Raw genomic sequence first — 9,270 nt, 5'->3', positions numbered from 1 at the left:
ACTAAATTCTTAAAGATGTCTAAATTCAAACAAGGTTCGGTTGACCCAACCTTCTTTCGCAAAAAGGAAGGTAACCACCTTATGATAGTTCAAATTTATGTCGATGACATCATCTTTGGCTCTACGAATCCCAGCCTAACAGCTGAATTCAGAAAGCTGATGGAGACTAAATTTGAAATGAGCTCAATGGGTCCTATTAACTTTTTCCTTGGTTTAAATATTAGACAGGGATCCGAAGGCATCTTTATCAATCAGGAAGCTTACACGAAGACTCTCCTAGCAAAGTTTGGTATGATGGGAGACTCCAAAGTCAAAGTCCCAATGGCATTCGGCACCAAGCTAACTCCATCTCTAGACAAACCGGCTGTGGATATCACGCTCTATCGCCAAATGATAGGCTCACTAATGTATCTGACTGCTAGCAGGCCTGACATCATGTTTTCTGTGTGTTATTGTGCTCGATTTCAGGTAAACCAACGTGAACCTCACATGCTTGCAGTGAAGAACATTTTACGCTATCTCAAGCGAACCACCTCCTTAGGACTATGGTATCCTTCCAACTCAGGCTTCTTCGTTCAAGCCTATTCAGATGCTGACCTTGGAGGATGTGGACTCGACAGAAAAAGCACCACTGGTGGCTGTCAATTCCTTGACGGGAAGTTGGTTAGCTGGCAATCCAAGAAACAAACGTGCGTGTCGTTGTCTACTGCCGAAGCAGAATACATAGCCGCTGCATCCTGCACCTCTCAAGTGATTTGGATCCAGAGTCAACTTCGAGACTATGGACTCAATATGAAGAAGATCCCATTATATTGTGACTCTGAAAGTGCAATAAGGATCTGTCATAACCCAGTGCAACACTCTAAAACCAAACACATAGCACTGAGGTATCACTTCATCAAAGATCACATGGAAGATGGAAACGTCGAAGTACACTTTGTCAGAACCACTGATCAACTAGCTGACGTCTTTACCAAAGCTCTTCCTGAAGCATCATTCAACAGAATACTGCAAGGGCTAGGTATGATGGAATCAGAGTCAGTACCTCAAACTACCTCTCAACCTCAAACGTAAGAAGCGAACTTGACCGAACGTTCAGGTTCGGTTACATAATCTGACTCGCTCATCACTACAAAGGTAGTTTTCTTGGTTGTATATTTCTTGTACAAAGTTGTTTATCTTATTGTCAAAAGTATATTCTGATTGCATGTCTCAATTCCTTGGTTTTCTAAAATTTTTCAAAACTGAAACCTACCGAAGGTTCGGGTTCGGTTTTTCAAAATTTTCTTGAACCGAAACCAACCGAAGGTTCGGGTTCGGTTTCTCAAAATTTTCTTGAACCGAAACCAACCGAACGCTCGGGTTCGGTTTTTCAAAATTTTCTTGAACCGAAACCAACCGAACGCTCGGGTTCGGTTTTTCAAAATTTTCTTGAACCGAAACCAACCGAACGCTCAGGTTTGGTTTTTCAAATTTTTCCCAATCGAAACCAACCGAACGTTCGGGTTCGGTTTTTCAAAGTTTTCCAAAGTTTTTTTTTTTTTTTTTACTCTTTCCAAGTCTTATTTTCTTTGCTTACTTTTTATCTTTTAATTTTTTTTCTTTTATTTTTTTATTATTATCTATTTCAAAAACTCCAAAAATATTTTTCTCTTTTAATTTTATTTTTGCTCGTTCGTTTATGGGGATATAATTGTTGGATTACTTAAGTGTCCCTAGAAGCATGCTGCTGTATGTGTCCCAAGCCTCATAAGATTTTGAATAATAGCCTTCATGACCTGGTATAAACAAACCTTGTCTTCCTAATAAGGCTACCACATTTATTCTAATCGTGAGCTACCTCACTCTCTTCTCACATGAGTTAAGAGTTTTCTGCTTGGTCCTTCTTTTTGCAGCTGAGGTACTTTATTTTCTTACACCATCTCCATTACATTCGTTTCATCAACGTAACCCTTGAGACTCTCAGAAATTACCACTGAGGTTTATGGTTACACAACAACTGTGTTTATGATCTTTGTTTCGTGCTACTACGAGCTGAGTGAAACCCAAAATTCAACACCAAATCTGAATTGACGGTGAACAATTAATTTGCTCAAGTTTTCACCAAAGAATTGACGGATGTATCCTCATGAAATCTCAAATTTTATTTTGTGTGATTCCTATGAAATTGTTAAACACCATAACATTTCTTCCCTTGGGATCCAGTTTTTAATTTTTTTTGAGATTTTCTATCTTCCAAGCCAATTTCAAATTAATTCCTACCTACTTGTTCAACAGACTACACCGGTTTCACAAGTACTTTGATCACTTTCTTTCTTATTTCAAGATTAGAATTGTTGCATCAAAGCGAAAGCCACCCTGAAGTAGCCTAATTAAAAGAAGCCTTTCAACATTTATTAATAAGTGTTTGATCGTAATTCAACGGGAATCCACATTAACACTTTCAGGTCTCTCTTGACCTTGAAGGAAGAGATTCGTGCCCGGGGTCATTTGTTTCGTGTCATTATTGACATCACATTTATTCCTATAAAGAGTTGCTTTATTTCTTTTGTTTTTACACTCTTAGCACGAAAATCCTTGATTTTCCAAAAATTTGGTTCTAATAATTTCACGCCTGATTTATTGCATTGGTGGTTAATTCTTAAGACGTGATCAACAATCATCCATGTGGACAATTTATTCAAAAGATAAGACGAAGGGTTGCTGACTCAGGCGGGAAACAAAAGGATTGAATTTCAACCGGTGGTACAAAAAAAAAAGGGGCGCGTGTGAATTTGAAACGCCCACTCTTTTACTGACATAATGGACGCATGTGCGAATTTCAAGCGATTCCTCTCTGGCACTTAAAGGCGCGTGAGGATTTGAAACGGTTTGTTCTGAAACGGCGCTTGTTGGGCGGCGTGTTCCTAGGAATTTGACACTCTCTCTCCTACGTGATCATCGCATGCCTTAACTGTCACGCATCTGTCATTCCGGGAAACCTTTTCGTATTTCCATAGAAGATTTGAACAGATTTTTCTCTCTCCTTACAATCACTATAAAAGGCAGTCTCCACTCCCATTTACCTCTTTACTGCATCCGGATTTCCAAGAGAGCAAAAATTTCCCTAAAGCTTTCCTGTTCATCTTCTTCTTCCTACCTTCAACAATGGCAGAATCATCCTCAGTCCATGCTACCTCACACATCCTTCATATTCGTCCACAACAATGATTGGTGATCGATCTAAACCCTCTGGCGTACGACTCTTATATGTCGCCGATCATTGAGTGCCTGAAGTACTCCCAAATCGCTCCTGCTGTCTCCAGAATTGAGTCTGTGCCCATGGAGATTCTCTCGCAGGTGTATGCGACTGCCTATTACGACAAAGCAGTTGAGCGGGTCTTTTTCGAGGTTGCTGATCACAAGACCTCCATTTCTCGACAACGATTTGGTACTTTGCTAGGTTTGGCTACTGACCCATCGAGAATTAATCCGGAGACGATTCCGGTTGGGTATCTTTACAACATGTTCTACAACATGGGGTACACGGAGGTGCTCACCTCCGTTGCGAAGTTCAAGAAATCCTGCTTGCCGCCACAGTGGAACGGCATGTTTACAGTCCTCTTCAAGGGCTTATCTGAAAGGAGCTCAGGATCCGATGGTTCAAGTCGACTGTTCCTGTCGATTATGTATGCCATTTACAACGGAGTCAACCTAGACTTTGGGTTGGTCCTTTGGCAACAGCTCATCCAGAGCCTTTCTTCTTCATCACGACATTCTGAGGTGTCGTTTGCCCGGTTTTGGATTCTTATCACCAAATGGGCGATGGATAAGTTGGATATTCCCACTGCTGCTGGTGCATCGATGTCTTCGGTCGGTACTTTTCATACCACGAAGATCATCGTCTCCGATGCATCCAAGTTTTCTTTCATTGGCTCTATTCCGGAGACAATGTACGGCGATGTTCCTTCTGACAGCAGGCTCATCCGGACAATTAAGGAGTTCAAACCGACTGGACCTAGGCAACTTACACCGAAAATGCTAAAGTCCATCCATGATGCTGACAAACCGGTTAACAGGGGCAAAAAGGCGGAAAAAGGGAAGCAAGTGACCAAAGCTCCTAAAGGTCCTTCTCCTAAGAAGAGGAAACCAACAAAACCTGCCCAGTCACCGCAGCCGAAGAGAAGGAAGACTCAACCGAGGCGAAAGCTTCTCATCCCTTCCTCTTCGAGTGACTCAGAAGGTGAGAGTTCGGATTTTGACGGCTCTCAACGAGGCGAAACCCCTCCAAGAGGCAACACCTCACCTCGATCTCCTACCCCAGACATGGAAATCCATAATTCACCCATTCCATCACCCACTCAAACAATCCCTACTTCCATTCCCACCATAAACCCCACTACCACTATCCCTCCAACATCTTTCCCTATACCACCACCCATTTTCACAACTGTAACCGAAACACCACCTGTAACCGAAACACCACCCGTAACCGAACCACCACAAACCGAAACTCAGCATACAACCGAACCTACCCACACTCAACAACCACCCGAAACTACCCCAACCAACACTCAACCTGAACCTACAAAAACTACCACACCCCCAGCTTCACCACCCCCACCATCTCCAGATCATGCCTCTGATGGAGATAACCCGTTTCTTGGCGGTGAAAACATGACCTTCGATTCGGTCTACTTTAGTCCGTTTCAGGTTCAAAGTGACGAAGAGGACGATGCTCCAGTGACAAAGAAGCATCTTAAGGAGCTAAACGAGAAGGTTGACTTACTTCTTGCTTCTTCTTCCAACAACCAGTCCTCTCTCTCTGAAGCCGCTCTTCAGAAGATTGTTGATGCCTTCTCCAGGGCTCAGCATGAATCTGTAGCTTCAGCCACAGCCGCCATAGACGCCTCTACAAAAGCCTGTGAGGCTGCGACCGCAAAAGTCGATAAACTATTCTCAAACACCTCTTCCATGTTGAAGTCCTTACAAGAGAGCGCTGATGCCACCAAGACAACTTTGGAACCAACCGTTCAGCAATTGGCAAAGTTCGTCTCAACGGAGTTACAGTCATTCGCTAACCTTCGCCAATCCATTAGCGATGACAACTCGGCCCTTCGTGCCTCCATTGATGAGCGCCTCGCTAAGCTTCAAGAGGATCTCGCAGCTAAAAACTCATTAATGGACGTTCTGGCAAGCAAAACCACCGCCCTCAAGGTCAAGAGCACTCAGCTTTCAAACTCACAACAACAGCTTGAAGCTCTTCGATCCGAAAGGGAGGTCATAAAAACATGTGTTTCAGATGTACATGCTGCCCTATCTAACATCCTAGAAGCACACGATCCGATTCTCAATCATTCGGTGAGGCGAACCCTTGCTGAAAAACTTGCTCCCGCCATGGACCTTCTCAGCAAAATCGAAGGCTTACCTAGTTTCGTGTCCAATTCGAAACAAGGGGGAGAAGGGAAGAACTCCGGATCGAAACCACCTCCTTCCTCCAAAGCTACTCACACAACCGAACCACCTCCGACTGGTCAAACTTCGGGTTCGGGTGTGAAGGATAAAGGGAAGAACATAGCTGAGGAAGAAGATGAAGATGAAGATAAAGAAACCATTGCGGACATGTTGAAACGTAAAAACAGTCGCAATGTTGATGATGATATCAATCGTGTGGCGCGAGAAGCTGAAGAAGCCGAACGCAAGAAGAAAGAAGCCCACAATCTCCTTGAGAGCAGGAAGACTCTCTTCCCTGCCTGGACTTGGGAACGAATGATTAAGGAGGCCATAGATACTCCTAGCATCCTATGGCTCGAGCCGGTGATCTCCTTCGACTGCTATAATTCTGTTGATTCGCAGTTCGCCATGCCGTTGACTCGAAAGGCGTTTATCTTCCACGCCTTCTCCAATATTTTTGAAGTCCCTCATCCGAACCCTGAGGTTGATAAGGAGCTGATCGAATTCTATCTGAAGGCTGCTCGTCCTCAGTATCTAACATGGAGCGCCCAGAAGATAGTGAATGTTTGGGTATTGAAGCCTTATACCGAAGGAAGATTCATCAATGTTTTGTTCAAGGTGATTCGAGGGTCTGCAAGAACTGAACATCTTATATCCCTGGCATATCTACCGAACCTAAATCCTCATGATTGGATCGTCTTGCATAACATCCTCTTGACAAATGAAGCTGAATATGGTCCGATTATAGACCATCTCAAAAGGATGTTAGTCTGTTACATCATGGAGGTAGCCTTAATGGATCAGGAGGTAGCCACTGTCTTCAAGAAGAAACCGAAGATAGCTCCTGTGGGATCGGCCAGTGATCTCAATCAAATGAAAATGGGCAAGATCGACCCGAGACGCAATTCGGTCATGTTCACTAGAGCAGAAGGACAGAAATGTCTCTTTGCTTTAGCTGACAAACATCTTTACACCACTGCTTGTCTAGAGCACGTGTTGTCGATCATCCAAAGGTGTAAAGAGAATGCAGCGGATGATGTTAAATACTTCAACGATATGATCCAATGGTACATCAGGTTTAGACAGACGATACTGGCTCTTATCTCGCGTCTGTTTAATACCGTGAAGAAGAAAGTACCTGCCACCGCTGCTGGCCCAAGTAACAAGTGAAGATTTCGCTCCAATTGACGCAAAGGGGGAGATTGTTGGGTTAAAGATTCGTTTGAAGATTGCGTCATTGGGCTCGACTGTTAGTCCGTTCATTTTGTACTCCGGTTTGGGCCTGTCCAACCGAGAGCCTGTTAGGTTTATTATATAAGTATATGCTTACATGCATAATTAGGTTAACGATCTAGAATACAATAGAGAGAATTACGATAGCTTTGATTTTCTTTATCGTTCCTTGTAAACTTTTTAACCCTCTACAGTTGATGTTCTTGATCGAGCTCTTCTGAGGGTTTAAGTTTAATCATTCGACTTGTTTGATTCATTCTTGACTTGTTCTTTATTTTCGTGTTCTTGCTGTTTAATCATTATTTTACCTGTTTAAGATCTAATCGGTCTTCAAGATTAAGTTTTAATCTCATCAGTAGGTAAATGACGATTTACCAATTTCACCACCCAAAATTAAAATTTTAAAGAATTAAGTCTTATGAAATTCCTAGTTTTTTGAGATTCATTGAACTTTTGAATGGCACGTTTAAGTCTCGATTATGCCCATCAAGTTTGTGACTGGGATACCGAGGATCAAAAACAAGGTTTGAATAACCATGCAAATGTGTGTCGTATTCTTGATGTCATTTATCACCTAATCAATGTGTCGGTGAACCACACACGCTCCATTGATCTATGACAAACATCGAGCCACCCTTTTCTACCCTTGTTAGTCCAAATTAGTGTGTCGATTAACCACACATGCTAACGACTTGGCAAGGTGCAAAGTGCAATTTCAAAGATTTTCACCATTTTCACATTTTTCCTAAAGTAACTAAGATTGGGAATTTAGAAAAACATTTAGTTACCTATATAATTATCATTATAATTATTAATGATAATTAATGTCCTATCCTATCCGTTTGGCTAACGACCCTCCACTAGTCAAGGAAGTGCTGGGTAAGAGTGAACACCCATTCAATCGCCATTTTATAGGCAATTTCCTTATACCCCCTTATAGGCCAACTTCATGAAGGAGGCCTACTAACGGTAAGACTGACTGTCTTATATATATATATATATATATATATATATATATATATATATATATATATATATATATATATATATATATATATATATAATTATAATTATAATTATCAAGTTTTTAATATTATACTAGTATAAGAGTTGAATTATAAACTTTTAAAACTCTAGGGTTTAGAATTTAAATATTTCAAAATTAAAACTTTTTAATCAATTTTTTTAAGTTCCAAAACTCGAGGGAAAATTTTGAAACTTTTCAAAACTCTCTTGGATCAATTTGAAGACAATTAAATTAATCATATAATTGAATATATCACAAAATTGACCTAATCTAATTTCATATAGCAAGATGATTCAAAATCAAATTCTACAAATAATTAATTTTTCACAAAATCAAGTACTTATCTTTAAATTTGACAACCATCATTCAATTGGATGAGGATAATCATTACCTTATAAAAAAATCGAATTTTCTCAGTCAAAACAGTTTGTGGTAATGATCCTAATCCAAATTTGGCCAAAAACTCGAAAAATCTACCAACAGATGATCCAACTCATCGAGTTGGCCCTACTCGTTAAGTTCCTTCATAGGACTCGTTGAGTCCAGTAGTCAGAGGCCAAAAATGAAACTCTTTCAACTTTGAAAACAATACAATTGCATCAATATAATAGAAAACACCTTAGGCTCTGATACCACTGATGGGTTTTGAGCACTATAACAATCCTATGGTGCACATACAATCCTAATGCTTTGGATCTAAGTTTTCTCAAGTTATACATGCAATTTTCATTTTTCTAAAGCATGAACCCTAACTAGCATACATTTTAGAGATTTACAACATAAAACAAGTTAGATGAATACCTCTTGTTGTAGCTTGTAGCACTTGGGATTTCAAGAGCTTAGTACGTCAAGTGTGATACCTTAAATAAGTCACAAACACCAAAATAAATAGGAGGCTTATGAGAGAGGGGTTAGGAAGCACCAAAATTATTCAGGGTTTCACCTTGGAAGAGATAGGCCGATTTTGGGAAGGTTAGGGGTTCTATTTATAGTGTGGAATCTTTAGGGTTTCTTACATAAAACCCTAATTTACTTAAGCCTTTAAGTATTCCAATGATCCACATAATAGGCCCTTTAGACTAACTCTTCATGGAATCTCACATAGATTTAGCCCATCCCTAATCAACATGGATCATTATCCCAAACTATAAGTATTACTGATTTACCTTATTAGTCCCTATAAATTTAATCAGTCTCTTTTGATCACTAAATTAATCCCAAATTAATTCTTGATCAATATTATTTAAATAATATGATTGTTCAATTAATATATTATTCATATAATATATTAATAAATCAAAAATAATCTCTTTCTCAATTATCCATCCTATCAGATTGCTCCGGTGAAGGCAACCCAAAAGGACCATGCTACTAACGGGTCAAGTGCATACCAATTATAGTTATGGGCTTAGACACATAATCCGATAGTCTCTGTTGAATCTAGAAAGTGACCCTCTTGAACCTCAATCCAAAGTCTTACTCACTATCGCAATGATGTTTTTATTACCGCAATGTGAAGAGATGAAGTCATCCGCAGCGACCTCATCTGGAACAAAGACTTAGTTTTTTAAACTTAT

This window comes from Lactuca sativa, chromosome 3 (assembly GCF_002870075.4).
Source record: "Lactuca sativa cultivar Salinas chromosome 3, Lsat_Salinas_v11, whole genome shotgun sequence".
NCBI lineage: Eukaryota > Viridiplantae > Streptophyta > Magnoliopsida > Asterales > Asteraceae > Lactuca > Lactuca sativa.
The sequence above is the reverse complement of the archived record's forward strand: the minus strand, read 5'-3'. Positions refer to the sequence as shown.